At 36.0% G+C, this 21,726-nt stretch overlaps 1 protein-coding gene across 3 annotated transcripts in view; it reads right to left on the reverse strand.

Annotated features, from left to right (window-relative positions):
- The window catches only part of CALCRL (calcitonin receptor like receptor), a 65,054-nt gene that overhangs the window by 27,130 nt on the left and 16,198 nt on the right, over window positions 1–21,726 (reverse strand). The window contains exon 1 of one of the 3 annotated variants that reach the window (XM_062578825.1): window positions 14,600–14,619. The exons of the other annotated variants lie outside the window; for them this stretch is intronic. The gene's annotated coding sequence lies outside the window, so the exon portion shown is untranslated. Of the gene's footprint in view, window positions 1–14,599; window positions 14,620–21,726 lie in introns of those variants that run through there. 3 annotated transcript variants of the gene reach the window in all.

Raw genomic sequence — 21,726 nt, forward strand, 5'->3', positions numbered from 1 at the left:
CTTAAGTATCTTGATATACTAGCAATAAAACTATTATTAGCAATAATAAAGAGGGCCCAATATAGGCAAGCTTAGCTCCCTTGTACAGATTAATTCACCAGAAATATTACATCACTACTTAAAGATACTAAACTCAAATATGTAGCTCAAAGATCCAACTGTTACTGAAGCAAAAGGGCTGTTGGGAACTGAGCGCCTACAAGTAAACCTTCCTCTTGACTCAAATCACATTCTCCCTTGCATCGCACTTTGTTCGGTCTTTCCAAGTTTTTCTAACTCAGCAGTCATGTCCTACAAGAGACTGGTGGATACCAAACTGAAAGTAGGTTGGCCAGCAGTAGTAATTTCACAGAGTCTTGTCCACAGAAAGCAAGCATTTTATTTCTTTTCTCTTTTTACAGTGAGACTCAGCCCTCTTGACACAACTGTAATTTAATAAACTGCATTTTCTAGGATGTACAGACTACAAAATAATACATCACTGCTATTCATTGTATAGTTTGATGCAAATGTAAGATATCTACTGCAAAATCAGTTACTGTTGTGCCTGTTTAACCCAGAGCAAAACTGTATCACTAACCTTCCCTCTATTTTTACCATTGGCATGTAATCTTCTAATACCGATTGCCAGAAATTGCCTGGGTAATTTAGTGAGACACTGAAATTTAATATGCTTTTCTGAGGGCTCTTAAAACACTAACAGGAAGATCAATTAACATGCATGAAATATATCTGCAGTGCAAGCTAATAGTATTCTAGGAAAATCCATATGTGATGAGAACTGCAATAAATAGATTATTGCGAAATCACGTACAGAATGATAAAATTTGCAGTGTTTGTTACTGGAGACATTAATAATTGAAAAACCTAAACATTCACGTGTAACAACTAAAGATCTACTGAATACCAAATGTAAATGGAGATGTCGATCTCTAAATTATCAAAGAGGCAATCTGATTTCAACTCTAAATGATAATTTGGAAGTCAAATTGTTACAATCTTAAATCATTACAGTTGTGTCTGGAAGAGGAGGGGAAAAAAGCATTGGCATTTTAAAGAACACAGAAAAAAACTGCAGTTAACTATCTGAATATAAAGTAATAAACAGAGTAACCTTGTCTCTCCAAAGCATGCCAAAGCACAGTTGTGTAGGGTTAAAAGCCATACATCACATGCACAGATCATGCAAAGAGAGTAATCAAGTAGAACATAGCAAGAATAATTTAATGTGTGTTTGTCTGTATATGTACACAGAACTTTAAAACGATTTTCTCTATATCAGTTCCAAAAACAAATTCCTAAAACAAATGTTGGATATCAAATTTAAAATGCAAATTCAATAATGCCTTGCTTATTTTCATTTATCTAAAAGATATTCTGTCATAGAAACAAAGGCAGAATTTCTCTGCTGTGATTCACAGTCCAAGATCATTTCCATTTCACAATATTGAAAGTCGCTCCTTAGGTCAATTACTTAAATGGTCCATATCTTTTTAAATCTAGTGGTTTTGTAGGCATTTTGTACTAACTATTCCAGTATCCAAAACTAAATTATTAATTCTTCACTGGAGATAAACAATTAAGTCAATTCTCTAATTCTCACAACACTTTCTACTCATTCCTCAGTTACCAACTACAAAGCCAAAACTTACATATATAGAAATAAAATCCTGCTTCTGAACATGACTGTTCTTGGATGTAATTACAACATGCAGGGTGAAGGTCATTCAGATGCATATTTGGACTTAAACAAAGCATTTCTTGCTTGGATTCATTTACATAAAAGTTATTCCAGTTAGTCTGGACAGGAACCTTCACAGGAAAGTTGCTTCGGAACAGACAACAACATAGCTTATTGATTGAGGTAGCAGGCCACTACTGTTGAGAAAGTAAGGCTATATTTTATTATTCATTTGTTCTGGTGAGCTGAAAAACAAATATAATTCTCAGAGAGTACTTGCTGGGAGGTATTAGATGCATGAGGCAAAAGAATTGACAAGAGACCCATTCTTTCAACACTAATGCTTTCCAGCTTCTTTTGCTATTAAATATCTTTGACAATTCTACAGTGGGGAAAAAAGGACATCCTTATTGGGCTGAGATTAATCTCAATGTATTAAATGTTAGCATGAAGGAAAAGACTGGGGAAGCATAGACAGAATCCCCCGAGGCCCCCCAGTGACTGTGGGGGACTGACAGAAGACAAGAGGAACATAATTTACACAAAAGATATTGAATGAAATTGTAAGCCAGCGGACACAGGGCTACAACCCAACAGTTCTTTCTGCCCTTTCAGTACCTTCTCAATGAAATGGAACATCGCTGGAAAGAGAAAGAGGAATTTCAATAGCAAATCAAATCTTCAAAATCACGTTTTTATATTTAGCGCATATGGTACTGAACACAGAGGTAACACATGCACTGCTTGGTTTTCCTCTTTGTTAGATTCTCCATTGCCCAAACTAATGATATTGTAAAAGGCGTTTGGAATGTTTCTCACTGATGGCAGAGACATCTACTGCAGAAAGCACAATTCAGCAGCAACTGCAAGCGGAACTTGGCCAAAAACATCACTAGTATAGCTTCAACAGATACCCGTGTTCTCTTCCTCCTGCTTTCTCTGCACAGCCGTCCTGCCTGTATCATCAGCTGTTTCTTCCTTTACCCTTTTCTCTTCCTCCCAAGATTAAATGTCACCCTCGCTGAACTCTAAACACTCTCCATTTAATACCACAAAAATGTAAAAAAAAAAAAAAAAAAAATCCATCACCTGACTACATTTGGTACAAAAGAAAAAACACATGCTTCTCCTACCTTAAGCAGACACCTTTTAGCTTGAATTTAGTAAGAGGCTACTTATGTTATTATTATGCACATACATACACAAACATCTTGCACTGGCTAATTGTCTGGTAATCTTTGATTCATCTGAGAAAGAAACATTTTTAGGATAAACTACATTAGCTTGCAGTGATGCTGTAATCTTCGAAAACACTTGCACTTGCAACACTGAACTTGAATACGTATAATTACCTCTCTAATTGAAAAAGGGGATCAGAATGGTTATTTTCTTGAGAAAAGTCCCCTTTTGCTGTTATTCTAGCACTATATTCCCTGATTCTGTCTAGGTTGGACTATCTGTGAGAAATAGCAACAAAGGGTATTTTATTATTTCTGGTTCTGTTTAGAGTGTGGCATATGACTCAAAGCGTTTCAAACACCAGGCAAGATTTGGTTGCTTCAGCCCAAGATACAGGCAAAAGACCAAGTTGGAAAATGCCCAGTCCTTTTCAAGTGTCCCTAATTTGAATCGCTGTAGTACACCGTTACGAAAATTTGGTAATGTTCCAAATGCAAGTGCAGTCAGGGCTTTCACTTAACTCTTCATGCACATAACCTTTGAAGGAAACACTCTGCCACTTTGGGAAGCAGATTCTCTTCTAACAAAAACAGTTTTGCTAGTGGTTAGTACTAGCCAACTGCTAATACACAACAGATTCATTTAGCCCAGAGCGTGGACTACAAAGACCCACACTTCTAGAGAGCAATGCAGGGCAATCTGGAAATCTTCCTAATCAGGGAAATGGCCCTCCCAGTTTCTGAGAACCACTTCTGCTAGCATTTGGATCAAACTGCTCTGTTGGTACCACACTTTAGCCCACAGTTGTATATGTGGGAATTTCTCCATGCTCCTAATAGTTACGGAGCTAAGAAGGCTCAATTATAGCAGCAATGGAAAAAACTTACTGAACTGGTGGAATTTTAATATCTGGATAGTACAGTTCCATGATACTAACATTCTCTATTCATCATCACTTTGAATTAAGATAAGCATCAGCAGTTACAGACTCTTAAACGGAGGAGAAAGGAGGTAAAAGAATTTTGATCCTCCCTAAATAGTATTTACTGTGCAGAATCATTTGCTCTTCACAGTTTCCAACAGATTTCATTGTGACTGAAGAGAACTGGCTGAAGAGAATGGTGCAGTGCTTTCTTTTCTATTCTAATGTGCTCTCCTGTTATATACACATAAGTGAGATGGTACATTATCCAAATACATCAGACCCATATGTTGCTATGTTTTAAAATAAACACAAAATTTAACATACTATATTCAGTTAAAACAGTAGCGCAACTCAGTCGTAATGCTAATAGAGTTGCTATAAGAAGGCATTCCTATCCTCACTGCAGTTATTTTTTCAAACCTCAGCTGAGACTCTCATCAAATCAGATGGAGCACATGACAGGAAAACCAACAACAGCAATTAGAAAATGCTCCTAAGGCCATTTTTAATGCCTCAGGAATATTATTATAGTGCACCCTGAGTACTAGCAACTGGTAGTGAGTTGCAAGAAAATTGCAAAGAGCTTGCTTGAGAAATGCAGTGGCTTACAAGGGATAAACTAAGATCCCTTCCTGCACTGTAGAAAAGAGAGACCGTCTCTTTGCTTATTTCTCAAGCCACATGATATGTGTGTTTGAAGGTCAAACGCTTATTGCAAATGGAAAATTGGGTCTAGTTCACAAAGATGTTTCACATCATTTACTCTATTATCATGCAGATAACTGTTTGTTTGTTTTTGCCTGGGGCCTTGCAGATATTCTAGAACTGCCTGTAGATAAAATTACACAGATTAAATTACTCCTGTGTACTTTTTCCCATTTATAGCTTTTGGCTACCATTCAGCTTAAGTTTTGTCTCCCACATCCAGCAGATATTACAGGCAGTAATTGAGAATGCTCTTGGCCTTTTTAGTAAGACTTATATAATAAGAATCTATCATAAAGTGATGGTGCTGCTGTTTCTTCTGGAAACAAAAACCTGACTATTTTTGTAACACTTTTCTTCAATTCACAGGTTTAGATGAGACTGCAGTTATCCTAAGAGCTGCTGTAGAGGTTACTTTTCTCCAGTTAAAAAAAGTGCACGTGCACACACACACACACACACACAAAACCCTCAGAATAAGAGACTAGAGCAGAGAAACTCCATGAGGTTCTCCTCCTGAAATTTTCAGCAATTCACACTACTGGGCAACATTGTTCCTCTGTATATAAGAGACTGCAGTGCTAGGATATCGTCATCTACCACTCCAGCTCTGGCTCTTTGGGGCTGTACTGGCAGGATTTCCACTGAGTAAAAGTAATCCCAGTGCACATCTGTGTATTTGTCATCAAATATGCAGAGCTGAAGAAAATGAAGAAGTGTGTGCCAACTTATTCTACAATCTGAAGTATAGCATCTAGAAATACAATGATATTTCATCCTTGCTAGACAGGCCTTATTTGACCTCTGTGTTTCCAAAGCCTTTGCTCTTCATTATAAAGGCTCGACTCCCTCTCAAAATGCAATGTGCTTCCTACTGACTTAAGAACTTATGAAGTCAGTGGTAGGAAATGCTGCAATTGTATGTGGAGGGCAGGCAAGAACTCAGGGATTATGAAGTTACAGTTCAGCAGGATTGTTTACAGGATATCTAACTGTGCCAAATAAATGTCTAAAGTTAAAAATATATGCATGCTAAAAATATGAAAGACAAGGTAAAATTATTTAGGGTAAATAAGAGACACAAAATTCCACACTTTCATTTCACAGAGTTTTCTCAGTTATAGTATTTTCTGCTGACAGTACTGATTATTATACCTTCTAAACAGAAGCATCTCTCACAGTCTGATACAAAGCAAAATAGTATAACTTTGTCATTTCTAGCCTAAATGAAGTAGCAGAAGCTGCCCATTCTCATAAAATAAGATGTAGAAATCAATTCCCCAGTAACATATTTCTGCACATTTTATCGAAATACAAAAAAGGTAGGATAATACTTTAAACAGTATCTTCTTGCGGGGAATTCTTGTCTTATCTGTACAATATTACATACAAGAATTGTATGCAATATTAATACCCAAAATGCTTACTTTCTTGCGGAACTAGTTAAGAAAAGTTGCTATGTAAAGGCACCTGTGAGTCTGACAAAACAAACCTTTGTCAACAGACCGACGTTTAAATTCCATGGATTATTCTCAAGGATACCAGAGTGAGATTGAACAGATCATAGTTATTAATGCCCCCAGGTTTTTCAGTGAGTGCTATTTGTCTATCATTCTGTGGAGGAATATGTTATGCTTTCGTTACTAGCATAACCCTTTTTGCCCTTTTGCACCTTACCCCAGACTGAACCTTGAGGTTTAAAAATCTATCGACAAAACTACATATGCCATTAGACAAAACTCATCAAATGCAGTTCAACGTTCTCTAAAATACGTGTTGAAGTTCTGAAGAATTCATTCAAGCGTGAAGAAACTAGAATTTTTTCAGAAAAGGTGAAGGAAAGGTGATGAACAACATTACTTAAAATGCTGGAATGACCACTATTAAACATTGATGTAGAAAAGATTATTAAAGGAAATGACTATGACAACATAATAATGGAAGATTAAACTCCAGTGTCTGATTGATTAGAATGATTAGTGCTAGTACTTCTCTTTTTTCCTATTATATTAATTTTATGCTATATTTTTAAAAAGTAGTTAAAAACATATTCAGTAAACTTCTGTAAAATTTCTCTTCCTCCAAAGCAACTGCTATGCTGGAACAAGGATGTTCCAGTTAATGTGTTATTTTAAATAGAAGGAGATTGCTCATTAATGTTCTCTTTTCCAGGATTCATGCCATGAAAAACTTGGAGCGCTCCCACAGTTTTCTTATTAGGTGTATTTTAATGCCCTATTAGCCTTTTCTCTCCATATTCATAATGCATTCATGGAAATAAATCATAATTGAAACTGGAGCAAGATGTCCACAGACATGCACACCAAGATTTCCTGGGCCAGACCACAGAATTCAGAGGGATGGGTTAATAATGCAACCTCAAATCCAGCCAGTTACACAGTATAGCAAATTATCATGAGCGACACTGGTGTTGCTGAATTTTCCTGCATGGCCCAAATTCTATTGCTTCATTCCAGCAGCATATTCCAAACTGTGCACATCTTAAGGTTTGAGGCAAGGGCTTTATGAAACTCTGTATTCCCTGAAAAATTCCAAGGATTCTCTCTGTTTTCCTGTCTCCCTCTACAGCTCCTCATGGCCTGGATACTGGAAGGATTTGTATCAGGCAATACCAACATTCATACAGCTACTACAAGGAGAACAAGTTTCCTTAGTTATTTTAGGGCCTGGAGCAGCCCGTAGCTGAGAGGGTATACAGGTGACTGAAGACTTACTTCCCTGTTAGGACTCCAAAGGAGGGAACTGAGAACCTTAACCTCACACACCAATTCAGAGAAAACGGAAAAATATTTTCCATCTTACCTTCCTGAGCTTCCATCTGCTGATATTAACAAAAGAGCTACCTGTAAAAATATCTCATGTGATTTAGCAGCAGTATAGTTTAACAGAGCACTGGCACAGGTTGCCCAGAGAGGTTGTGGAGTCTCCTTCTCCGGAGATATTCAAAACCCACCTGGATGCAACCCTGTCTAATGTGCTCTAGGTGGCCCTGCTTGAGCAGGGAGGTTGGACTAGATGATCTCCAGAGGTCCCTTCCAACCTCAACCGTTCTGCAACAGGTAGTTTGTCCTAGAATCATCATCCCCCTGCATAGGCTTAGCTTGCTTGCTTTCTCTCCTCCAACAGCTCTCTCTGATCTCTCACACTCTGCTCCCTCTTTCCTGCACAGACTAAGCTAGGAAGATGGGATTTATTTTCAAAAAGGAATCTTTTTAAAGGAGTACTTTACTTTAAAGGAGTACTTTTAAAGGAGTTACCTGACATGCAATTTAGTATGTGAAAAATATGTATATTTACCTCCCACCTTCTCCAAAGGACATTCTTCCACCTCCAGGCAAAATCATTACTGATCTAAATTAAAACAATGGCTATATGAACTCAAAAATTCAGCAAATAGACCACATAAGACTTGTATAGAAACCCCTGGTCAGAAGTTTCTTTCTTTTTTTTTTTTTTTTTTTCCCAGGCACTACTACTTCCAGACCGCAGAGAGTGAACTCTGCTGCTCTATGCTTTTCAGTCTTTTTTATTTTTTATTTTTTTTTTTTTTTGAAGGACTCTGATGGTGTTTACCAAGTAAATGACTGAAAAGAGACCCAAAAGTTTCGTTGTGAAAATGTTTACAGCATGAGGTCATTTTCTTAAAAGTTTTTTGTTCTTTCTTCATTAGCATATACAAATTTTACAAGAACAGTATTTCAAGGATTTTTCCCAAAGTCAGAAAAATGCAATGGAAAGGCAAGAACGGATTAATCAACGTATCAGGACTCATCTTTTTTCAGCTCTTACTACGCAAGGTTTTTCTCTCATTAGCCTCCCCATTCCCATCACAGTTTGGCTGTTAATACACATAGGATTTATGTCAGAGTTTCTTCTAGATCAACCTTTACAAATATTGAGCATTTACATACAAATATACACAAAATACTCTGATCCAACTATAAATTACGCTTTCATAAAGCTGTTTTTAATATTAAGTTTTATGAAGTCACTAATTTTTAGGTAGATCATGCCACACCAACAACTGAGAGCAGGACAGGGAGGGAGCAGGTAGCCAGGAAAGAAAACTGCTTATGCTAGCATAAATACAGAGCTGCTGAAACCCTGGCCTCAGAACTTGTGTCCTACTTTTAAGTTAAATATTTTGAGTTAACTGTTAACTTTTTTTGAGTTTAAGTTAGCTTAGTGACTTGAACAGAACTGATGAGCAACATGAAGGTAAACTCTCAATGCGAATGTCAAGCACTGTGGTCTTTTGGCTTTGTATTGGATTCTATTTTAAAATATAATACAAAGAATTAAGGAATCCTAAAACCAGCTTTCTTTTCACCAGTATTATTTTTGGACTGGCTAAAAATGAAATTTCAGATGGAATTTCATGCAAAATATCACCATTTTCTCACATAGGCTATTTCTCATGCACTTACTACTCCAAAAAAAGTTCAAGTAAATTCAAGAAAGCTTTAAAAAAAATTCAATTTGGTATACTTATTCAAAACTGACAGAACCACCAGCTATTTCAAAGACTTTTCTAGGTCAACCTAAGTTACCACAATTCAAAACATTTCCTCTTAAATTTAAAATTTCACATGCCAGAAGCTGAGAGGACAAGATCAGGTGTATTTCTCCCTTTGAATATTAGACATTTTGAGTTACACTGGGCTGAAGTACCAAAACTACTAATTGGTCTTGTAGTAAAAACCAAGATCAGGCAGAAGTCAAAAACAAACATTTGAATTCTAGTGGTCTGAAGTATGTCTTCTTTGCTTTTTAATTAGCTACAGTTATTTCCCATCTTTTCTATGTTTTTTTTTTCATCTGTACATTCCTAAAATCTTAGCAGCAAATTTTAACTGGGTTTATACCGAGTACACTAGCCATAAAGGAGATTCAATAAAGTTAAAAGTAGTTAAAGTTAATCCTACAGTATAGAAATAAATTACCTTCTATATGTTTTTTGAAGTGTATAGTCTTGAACAATGATTCCTAGTTGCATATCAGTACACATATCTTCTTGTGACCCACACAGACACAGAACTTAACTCTCAAAATCAGAGCCTATACTCAGTATACTGAAGCTGAGCAAAAACTTGTGGATGTTTTCTAATGACAGAAAAGAATGGATGCACATACTCAAAAAGCAGACTAAGAACACAACAATGCCAGATTTATAACTGGGGCTTTTTACATAGAGTAGTAATTCTCCTCCTCCCAGATTAGCTCCAAAAATCTCCTCCAGGCAGCTATAATGTCAGCAGAATGATAAAGAATTTTTCTACTGTCTACAAACAAATCTTTCAAGTGAAGGCATGTACCAAAACATTGTTATAGTCAACAGTACTTTACATTAACATCATTTTCCAATAATCTGAATTAACATTAGTGTTGAAAAAGAGAAGAAAATACCATTCAGCAACATTTGAAAATCTTCTAAATGGACATTCCCTTCAGCTTCGTTCGTACCCTTCCACGATATTCACATAAGCACAACTCTGAACTGCTTCAAGCTCTTAAGACCAAAGAAACACTTCTTTTGCTAGAGCTACTGGTATTTTAAAAATGAATTACAGTGTCATAGTAATAATCAATAATATCTTAAAATGACAAGTGCAATCCTTTGAACAGGAAGCAAACCACTACCATGTAACTACACTAACCCCTATTATGGTACCTGACCTACATGTTCTTCATTCTAATTTGAAAATGCACATGGAGAATGTTAAGACTTGTAAAAGTAGCAACATGCACTAGTATAAACTTGTGATTCTCAAATCCTTCCTTATGTACAGTAACCAAAAAGGCAGTGATGACCGTTTTGACATCTGAAGACAAATTCAACTAACTAGAAACTATTTCTATGGCGACCTTTATCAATTCTCTTTTACACTGTAGAATTATATTTTACTTGTCTCTCTGTCATGAGGATAGCTCTTCTGTCTGAACACAAGGAGCATCTGAATAGAGAACATCTTCATCTCTGACTGAAATAACATGTTTTGAAATCTTCTTTGAGATACCATTTAAGTAAGATTTCTTCCCCTTGAAAGTGCAATAGTCAATCTATATCTGAAAAAAAATAAGAAACCCTTTCCTAATTTGCACATTTGTCCAGTAATGTTTTGCAAAAATCTTATTTCTTTCAAGTACCAGACATTAGCAACTCTTTGAGACTAGAGAATGCACTGAATGAGCCCCACGTCTCATTTTGCATTGACGCTTTGCATTTCAGTTGCCATCATATTACATTTCCATGGTATTAATAGCAAGGAGATATTTTGCCATTGAAAAATTCCACTTGCAGCGATTGTACTGTTGGAAGGATGTTAAAAATTTGAAATAGCAAAAGCATTTGGCGAGTTTTCTAACAGTTTGGCTGGCATGCAGTCTGCATGCCGTATGCATATTTAATACTCAAGAGCTGCACTGTTTCACTGTCCTCAGAATGAGAACTGCAAAGATGACTATTACTAGCATTTAAGTATTATTTGCAGGGGCAGGCAACATAGCATGTTTCACTCTTTTTTTGATGCATTCCATCTGTTTCATAGCTGTATAGTAACACTGCAGCAGAATGAAATGTATCATTGCACATTATCACATAAAATCCTCTGCTCTTTGTAAAGCAGAAATTTTATAAACAGAGCCAGCTGCAAACTGTAGGAAGCAGTCTGAATGTTTCCATGAATTCAGTCAAAGATCATACGCTCAAGGGTGTGGCCGTGGGAAAGACTAGTGTATTTTACACACAGTCCCTAAAGCCCAATTAGTGTTCCTTTAATTACAAACAGACTTTTCCATATCCTTTTGCACTATCCCACCCTGTCTTACCTGAATGCAAGCTCAAATACAAATATTAACTATGAACATTACGAATATTATACAATCAGACACAAAATCACAGCCTTGATAAACTCAACTCTCACTTGGACAAGGTATTTGATGAAGAAATATTGCATTCCAAATGTAATAACAAAACATTACAAGCACTACAACTACAACACAGAAGAATGGGAAGCCCACCACAGCTATTCTGGTCATAAGCTATGTATAAATGCTTTTTGTATGTTGTTTACATATATAAGCACATTGTCATGATACATTATTTCATGACATGTCATGGAAATTGTCAGCTAAAGCCTGTCAAAATTGCAAGCAACTGAAAATTTCCATTACAAGCATGGAAAATATTAGATAGCCTTAATATAGGTGTGCATATTTTCTGCACACACATCCTGCATTTATTTCCCTGGAGAAAAAAAAGAAACCTACAAAATTCTCACATTGATTTCCCTCTTTTCTATTAAAAATAAATCATAAGTATAAATAAAATTAGTGGAATTCTATGGGAATCTCTGACAAGGATAATATCTACCAAAATAAAATTACACCACATCCAACCAAATTCGTAATTCTACAGACCAGTTCTTGCCATCAGTGTGCCAGTGTTTGCTAATTGACATCAACAGAAAAGTTTGAGCATTAAACTCTGAGGCATTATTTAACAATTCTCAGACTAAGGTACCAGAAGTCATTACGAAAAAATAATCTTTGTTCGCATTCTCTTCTATGCACTGTAACTTACATGACACCTTAAAAGGCTCATCCCTTTCATAAACACATTTTATTCAGAGGGTGTGAATTTGTGTCTCTCAACTGTTCCCCTGCTCCAAGTTGTATTTGTGTATCCTGTTCCACAGAGCGTGCAAAACTTCAGATTCCTTTTGCTGACAAGTTTTGTTCACAGCTGCTGGCTTGGCAGGGATTTGGGGTTGGGGGTGGGGGGGTGGGGAGGGAAGAGAAACAAATTTCCAAGCAATGGGGGAAAAACAGTACAAAACTTCCATGACCTTGACATTGCTAGAGCCAGCAGAAACATCACTCAACTGATTCCATGCGAGGGAATCACTCAGGAACAAACAAACAAACAAAAAAAAAAAAACTGCATCTTTTTCCATCAAGGTAGCTTATGCCAAACTTCCTTTGCTGCAGCGCAGATTTCTCCTGCATTGGCTTCCTCCTGCTGTTGATAGAGCAGGATATTTGCTGAAACACAGCAGGTAATGAATGTGATATTCTGAATTAATCAGCATATAGAGTGGTGAGATAACATTGTTCTCCGCAGAAACTGTAAGAGCAACTATCTATCTATCATGTGCTTTATCACTGAGATACATAACTGGGCAAAGAGTGCACACAAAATTTCTGTACTAATTCTTAACTGAATGCAAGTCTTACTGGTAAGCTAACAAGAGCAATGTGCTCTATTGACTTTTTAAGTTATTCCTACAGAAATAAAAATGCTTTGTTGTTGCTGCAGGTCTATAGTGTACAAAGAATTGATAACATTTCATGACCTAGCTTCTCATTTTCTAACATCTCCAGATTTCTCAAACTAAATCAAAATTTGCAAGAAGAAAACTTGCATTTTTTACAATAAATATATTTTCCTTTCTCAGGATAATATTAGAAAACAAGTATTGAACTAGCATATTTTATAACTGCTCAGTGATGAGGACAGTGCGGAAAAATAAATCTGGCACCTTCTTTAACAGCTTTAAATAACAGTACAGTGATAGTGGAACACTTTTTGCTTCATCTGAGCAAAATGTAGCATGTGCTAGGGACACACTCTGATCAGGAGTGGCACTGTCAAGTTCGGCTGTGTTTGGTTTGGCCTATTCTAAATCATCTCCCAAATTTGAATTCTGTGAGATATTCAGATTTCAGTAAGTATCATTTGCAACCACCAGACTAAGTTAATTTCCAGGATGTTGCTATCAGACAACTTCTAACTTTGAAGTCATTACTGATCCTCAGGTTCTGTCTCATTACGGCCCTTTAGAAGGTTATGGAGAAGAAAAATGAACCTTTAACAAAACAAGTGTTTTTAAGGAATAAGAAAACTTTAAATCTAAAGTAGTTGTCACCCAGAGATGTGAACTCTGAACCCCACTTGGCTAGTCACCTTGGAGGGTCAGATATTACCACGAGGATGACCCTAAAACATCTGTTGAAAATTAGGCCATCAAACTGATGGGAAATTCAAACTGATCCTAATGCAGTCACCAAGCCAGCTACTGAAACTATAAAGTGCTACTGGATGTAGAATGATTACAGTGTGGAGAAAATGGGTTCAGTTCTAAAAACAAGAAACAAATCAAAAAATCCCCTTCAAAATACGTATATAGTCTTTCCTTTAGTATCAGAGAGAGGCACTGAGGAAGAACACAGAAGGAAGACGGGAGTAAGATAGTTAAAACGTACCGATTTCGGTACTTTACAGTCAGCTGCTAACTTTGGTGGGAGTTTGGTGGGAGTTTTGTGAAGGAATGCTGAAGCAATAGCTGGCTCTTAGTGAGATATCTTATGTAAGAGTAACTTGTAATCAGTTTAATGTCTGACAGGCAGTCCTGTGAACCAAAGTGTCTGTCAGCTGCTACCACAGGAGAGAATACCAGCAAGAAGTGGAGTGTTCATAATCACTCTACTCTGATTTATAGTTTCAGAGAGGTCTACAAAAACCTGCAAGTAAATCTGGAAACCATTTTGAAAGATATAAGCAGTAAACTCCCTCAAGTGTTTGAGATAATCCAACACAGAATTTAAGTGACTCATATTCTACTTACTGTATATTTAACATGGATAAAAGTAGTAATTAAAACCGTTTTTAATGGTAATCCAAACATAGTCTTAAGCTCTATTTTTAAAAATTACATTTAAAACAATCTTAATACAAAAAAGTATATTTAAGCACTTAATTGTTGTTAAAATAGACCAAGTGTCAATTAAAAATACTATGTAATTGTTATAACAACACAAACTAATTGTAACATACAAAGCAAGCACTACAAAACACGACAAATAAAATACACACTCCCTTCCCTTATGCTCTGTCAGACCATACAACCCTATGTTTTTCTAGATGAGAATGTAGAGTCAGTTGCTTAAATCCACAGGATAAACCAAGACTGCCAGTCTCTCCACAGACCACATACTGCTTCCAGAGACAAGAGAAGACGATAACAGCACCGAAGCTTTTACTTCCTACTAATCAGGTCTCACTGCATAATGCTTATACTTACACTTACTGCGTAAGTCCAGGCAGACTGGAGACATGTTTCATACTATCTTCATAGCATAGCCCAGCTCTACTATGTTCAAATGCTGAAAAATATCACAAAAGATTCCCAGAGTACAGACTTCTTTTCTGGTTTTTAACATTCTCATAGACTGATACACCTTTGGGAGTTTTTTTGTTTGTTTGTTTGTTTTTTTCCCCTAATTCAGATTCAAGAAGGGGTGTCTACAAATTTATTTTTGTTTTAATAAGAAGACTTATTACTTATTTAAGCAACAATTAAGAGACACTGAACCATTTCAACCCTGGCTGGGAATATTTATGAAAAAAGGCCTAGAGTACAAAAGTCCCTGTTTCCTAGAGTATTAATCCTCATGGATCCTAGATAACAACATAAAATTGTGGATTTACAAAATTATTTTTCCTAAGCTAGCAGTGTGTGCCTTATGCTGTGTCCCCTACCGAAAGATTAACTTCAGCATTACAACAATAAGTGCTTTTATTTCTATTGTCTTTGTTTGATACATTAATTCTCAAATTGGTCAGACAAACAGAACCCAAAACAGGATACTCTTTTACATTATTGACAATTGTTGCTGCAACAGTTGCCACTGTTCTCTGACCCTCCTTAGACTATTTTCTTCTATTCCGGCTGTTTTAATGTGTTTCTTACCCAATCCAGAAAAAAAGGAAGTATTGTGTTTTTCTTGCTTGTTAATGTCTGTAAAAAATATGGCTATACAATTTTACTTATTCATATCAAGCTGTTACAAATTTTACCTTGTAAATAACCACCTGGCTCTTGGTTAATAGATCAATGCTCCTAAAACAATGCTAGTGAAATCATAATTAAGCTTACTAAATTAAAAAAAAAAACACTCATATATGTCTAATGCATTGTCCATATTGATTGATCAGGATATGACCTATAGTCACGACAGCTAGTGAACTTTAAATTGCCTGAACTCACTATAAAGCAATACTAGCATTTTGAATTAAATATAACAATGATGTAGAGTCCATTTTTTTTCAGCGATCTTCATCATGACTTACACAAGGAGCTCTTGATAACCAACTGACTATGCCTTTTCATTGTGTACTGATTGCAATTTTCAAATGATATTCAGGGCTAGCTACTTGTAATGAATCACTAAGTGTAATGAACCACTAATGCTATATTCCAGTAAATAACAGTCTCCTGCAATATACAAGCATCAATAAAGCTGCTTTAAATTCACAGTTTTAACAGTCTGGCCATTATAGTCACACTGACTTTCATGATACCTTCATTACTCCCATAGAGCCTCATAATGAATGAAAGTTTCCTATGCGTAGATACATAATCATACAGCAATCACAGCGGTCAGTCAAGACATTGCGGCTGAAGAGGATCCACTGAACACATCTCCATAGCACCTCAGACAAATTAAAAGAACTGAAATATATTATTTTTAAAATTTCTTGATTTTTAAAGCAATCATGTGGTGACCAAACTCATGATATTTCTCCTATTTCCTATTATAAGTGATGAAATTATCATGCCAGAATGAACTATTGCGAAGATGTAATCTTTAACCTATTAAACATGTGCCAGAGAACATGAAAGAAAAGGCAAGAACCATAAGAATAGTATTATTACTTAAAAAAAAAAAAAAAAAAACATTTTTTCTTGGTTATAAATGTGAAAAACATTGTAAAGAAAAATAAAATATAAATTCCATTAGTATATTATGCATAATATACATAAGAGCTAGACAACCATGTTACACTGCAGGAGATTCATAAACTAGTATCTGATATTTATCATGAGTATCAATTCAAAAAAGCTGCAGACACAAGATTTAAGTCTTCATTTAGATTTTGAAGGGCTCTTTCAAAATAAGAGTCACATCAAAAAACAAACTTTACAGTCTTTTGCTTGAGGAAATGTATTTACAATTGTCCTCATACACTAAGGATTTCTCAAATCTCTGCACTCAAAACAATAGAACTGAAAGGGTGTTAACTTCATAGGCTAATTTTAGCTTTTTAAATATGTATATCATTAGCAGTTCTTCTGTCCAGGTAATACACTGGGGACATTCACAACATGTGTTAGTGCAGTAGAAATAGTAAATCTTTCATTTTAATTTATCTTCTATAATAGGAAAAGGCCAACATTACATACGAATATTGCAAAAAATGTAAAAGCATTTCAAATAAAATTATTGGCTCTCATTCTGGTTATTTTACAAACTGCTAGTAGCAGAATCAATCCCTAGTATTAACTCTATTTAAAACAAGGTACCAAACTGCCAACCCACAAATGTGACTATGTATGTGCTGAATCTTGCCAGCATTACTCCTCGCATGCATAAAAAGTATTATTCATATGTGTAACGGCTTAGAGAGAGAGATCAAGATCAAAGGCACAGTTTAGTGGGTCCTTTGAAATTCCATGCAGTTATAGAAGACATCAGCCAAAGGTGGCCACAGAGGTCTCCTGGCACATGCCACATACAGGCACCTGCCAGCCAGGCGAGCCTCTAGAGCAGCAGCAGATGCCTTTGTACTGGGACACTGAAATTCACTCCAAACATTTAATGCTACAGATCCCTCCCTGGCTTCCATGAAAACAGATTAGCTTAAGCAGCAGGAAACATGACTAAAGATGGAGGGTTTATGGGGAGAGGAAAAAACAAAAAACACACACACAAAAAAATCAAATCTATGAAAATGAAAATATGATGAGGTATAAAAAAAATATACAGTCTGGTTATATTTTGGGTTTTGTAGTGATTTCACTAATATCACTGAATTGTCACATGCCCAGAGTTGAATCAAACACCTCAAAAATACAGGCAGAGTGAAAAGGGTCACAGAATCACCTTAAGAGAGAGCAAAGAAGGGGCAAACTAGTAAGGAAAAGTTTCAGAGAAACTCCAACAAAGGCCAGAAGAGCATTATGGAAATTTTGGGTGAGATCCCAACAAAAGAGCTGAAACATCATCGCTGCATGGCTGTCAGAAGACAGCTGGAAGAACACTGGAAACATAACTTGTGCAGTTTTCCAGCAACTGTAATGTATTAGAACAATCGCTAGGACAGATGAGTACTGCTGGCTGTATTTAATTTGTTCTGTTTATATAGACTACTTTTTTAAACAGCATATACCAGAAACACTAACAAATACATAAATATGGAGTCATTTTTGCAAGAAACACTTCCTCTCAGAGTATAAATGACCAGAAGATTCAAATAGTCTTAAGTATAGAGAGGTGGTGGAGAAAAGGGCGGCATCTTTTTACAACAAAGATTTGTTTTACCAAAGTATTATCTGTTGAGCTTAGAAACTTGCTTCTGTGATAGCAACTGACACTGCTGGGCTTTGCCAATCAGTCCTATAAATAGCTCTTAAGTATAATCTTTTATATATATTTTGTGTGTGTGTGTGTGTGTGTGTGTATTCTCTAAAAGAAAGCATTCTCATCACATTAGCAAAAACTGAAAGGGTCAAACAAACCTAATATTTTTAAAAAAGCATCTATATTGCTGTATTAGGTCTAAGTTTTGCTCAAGGTCTTTTCTGTAGACTTCTGGTGACTGTTCTCTTGGAAATTAAAGATCTAAGACATTCTTTGAAAGCAGTAAAGGGCATACTGAGCCCTAGCCCCATAAAATTTCCAAAAGCTAAAACTGTGAGTATGGATATCACCTATAACTGCATTTTGTGCTTATGGAGCCTTCACATAATTGTATTTTAATTCTGTAAAGTGTTTTATTTATGAAAGATGCTAAACTATGTACTAGGGTCATACTCTATCAAATCATATTCCATAAAAATTAAACTACGATTTTGTATAACTTTATTTTTCAGTATGTTCAGGTACTTAACTTTAACAGCCATACTATATAATTCTTGTATATTTCTTGGGACTATACAATTATCTTACTCAGGCTGTGAAATGTCTGTTCTATATTTCACTTCTATATCATTTGTATTTCAGATCCAACTAGTATAAAATTTTCTTTATGATAACCTGTACTAGGCTTCATGGCATAAAGAATTTTTGATTTATATGAAATTCTCATTGAAAAAGCTATGTATCTGTGCTCTTTCCTGTCACAAAATGGCTCAAGTGTGTTTCACTAAGCAACATCCTTCCTTCCTCTCTTACAGGACTGTGACATAGGTGGAGCTGATCACTGTGGAATTTGGGTTAGTTTCTTGGCAAAAGCAGTTATGACGTATTTTCTGCTACATCCTAAGGTTTGTTAGCATTGCTCGTCCTAGCTATATCTACTACATCCTATGGGGATAACTAAGAAATTTTTGCACAGAGCTGTTCTCTGAGCTATGAATTTCAGAATTCTGTTCTTCAGAGTGATGCTTCTGCAACATCAACTGCATTTCTGTCCAAGGGTGTAATGCTTCGATAACTTTGAGGATTATATGCATATTATTTCTTGTTTCTACTAAAAGCTATAGGAGAAAGTTAAACTGCTTAAGCTATAAAAACGTAAGATTTCTAAAGGCAGTTCTTAACATTCAACACAATTTATTTCTGATGCAACCGTTAGGGAGCTCAGAGTTCCATAGAACTATTAAAATCTGTTTGAAAGTCCTGTCATTTTTGGTACTTCAGACTGTTAATTCTCATTGAGTAATGATTTATTGATATAAATTGATATAAATTATATGAGTAATTTTTATTTAACTGCAGAGCTTGCAAAGGTAAGTCTTCACACACTTATCGTTCCCCCATACTACTTCTCTGCTTGCAGTCTGATCAGACTTTGGAAAGCCACTGCTCCAACATTCCCTTTTTTCAGGGTTACTGCCCATAAGTGCTTCTATGGCTTGCTAGCTCCTTTGGCCCAGGAGAAGCCTGGACGTGATCATGGCTCTTCCCTGCAAAGGTCCTTCATTACAGGAACTATGATTAATTTTTCTTTTTTTTTACTCTTCTCCACGCTGCAGTGGCCCTTAGGCCATCCTGAGAGAAAACATTCACTGAAGTGTTAACTACCACTTGAGGGCATTAGAGTTGTTTGCAGAATGCTACATGATGACATTATTAATCCCATTCTCTTCTCAAGCTAATGTAGAAAGGACCAAGATTACTAGAGTCACTGGTGGGACCTGATCCAGTCCTGAATAATGCTAGATGCTAAAATTGCCATTGTATACAGGTTTTGTTACCTTCCCTAGAGGACAGTAGTAGCAGAAGCTTAAAAATCCTACCGTCTAGCTGGCAAATGTGAGTATTGTCATGACTACAAATTCCAGTTATCAGCAAGTAAACTTCAGAAAAGTAAAAAAGAAAGTTCTAGGGAGTGACTGTTGATCAAGGCTTTAAACAAAACACAGACATGTCTTCCTTTCTGTGCTAGTTCCAAGAGGAAGAGGAAGTCAACATAATTAATGACTGATAAGTATAAAAATAATACGTTACTTTATATAGCATTGCATATAACTTGCCTCTACAACTTATAAACGTAGAAGATCTTGCATTCTGGTGCAGTCACTAGCTTTTATAACAACAATAGCATATTACCACCCAGACTTTCAGTTAAATTTGTAGTTAGAAGTTACACAGGATTCAGAGTAATAAGTAAGTCCCCGAAAGATCTGAGAAATTTTTTTTTTCATTATGCAAAGCAACGCAAAAATAAGTTAAGCTCCTTAACTGAAGCATTTATTTTTTTCATTTCAGGAAGCATCATGCACAGGGTACAGACAAAAGTCAAAAGATGGATACTAAAGCTCACTGGCCTAGATGTGATTCAAGATGGTAGATCCTCCATTTAGGGTGTAAAGTCCCAGTCCAATTATACCTGTGACAATGGCACCAAGTCTTATATAAAAGTATCAGTTACATTAGAAAAATATAATATCCTTGTGATATTTTGATTCCTGAAAACATCATGTCACTGCTAACAAATCAAAAACATCTGTATCCACAACAACATCAAATTGGCCTTATGAAGATTCTGTTAGGGAGCCAAATTCTTAAGAAAAAAATCATTTGGACTGGAAAAAAAGGTGAGGATGGGAAAAAGAAGGATCAATCCCAGTATCTGTAAACAAACTTGCACATTTTCTTTAGTTTACTAGAGACTTGGTAGGTTTGGCAGTTTTACAGCACCTGCCAAGCTACAGCTACAGTTTCATGGTGTGAATGCATTTCTATATAGCCCAATAGCATCTTGCAACTGCTTAAGCCAGCAAATTTCTAGTCCCTGTGTTATAAAACTTATATGACTATCATTTAAAATTTGTAAAAACTAAGCTACTTAGTTAGGTGCAATAGCCAGGAACCAATTCACAAATTAAGAGCAAAGCAAAACAAAATCAAAGTTATCAGCAAATATAAGCACATATCTAAACTGTTTCATCCTTGAGAACAGACAACTAATAGCAGGTCATATGACTTTAGTTTGAAGGCTTGTGGTTTTTATTACAGCAGATCTACACATTAAGAGGACAGAAAGATTCTGAACAAATTTATATTCAACACATTCAACATGAAGCTTTATTCTATATGAATACAATTAGTCCAGTTCAGAGGGGGAGTGGCTGAGCTTGGAGCCCAAGAACTGATGAACAGATTTAGCTCATCAAAATAAGCAGTAGTTCAGGTGGGTAAACCATGTACCCTTCTGTGTACCTAATGCTCTTCCAAGGGCAAGCTGGTTTCTCCATATTACTAACAGGCACATAGGCACAATAATATCTAATAACTACTGTTCTGAAGCTAAACTCACTATAACTTGCTGAAAGAAGGGTGATATAAAGATGCTAGCAAAGATCTGCATAGTGCAAAAAGCACTAACAGTCTACCAAGAGCTGCATTTTCCCTTTCTTGTTCATGGTCTATATATTATCACAAATTTTTCATGTCATAAAGGAATCTTGTCGATACTACTCCTATATGCAAATATTTCCTTGGAGTAGCTGCAATAGTACATAGATGCTAGAGAGGTACAATTTCCCCAGGAAAATACATGTAACTACATGATGACAAATTCTAAAAGAGTGTCTATTCTGTAGTCACAGGTAGGGCCAAGCCAGGATTTTTTTACTTTCATGCTTATCATATAAACAAAGAAATCTTTTCCTCCTCAAAATTAGATTAATTTAAGCCTATATGACCA

This window comes from Rhea pennata, chromosome 6, assembly GCF_028389875.1.
Source record: "Rhea pennata isolate bPtePen1 chromosome 6, bPtePen1.pri, whole genome shotgun sequence".
In the NCBI taxonomy this organism is placed as follows: domain Eukaryota; kingdom Metazoa; phylum Chordata; class Aves; order Rheiformes; family Rheidae; genus Rhea; species Rhea pennata.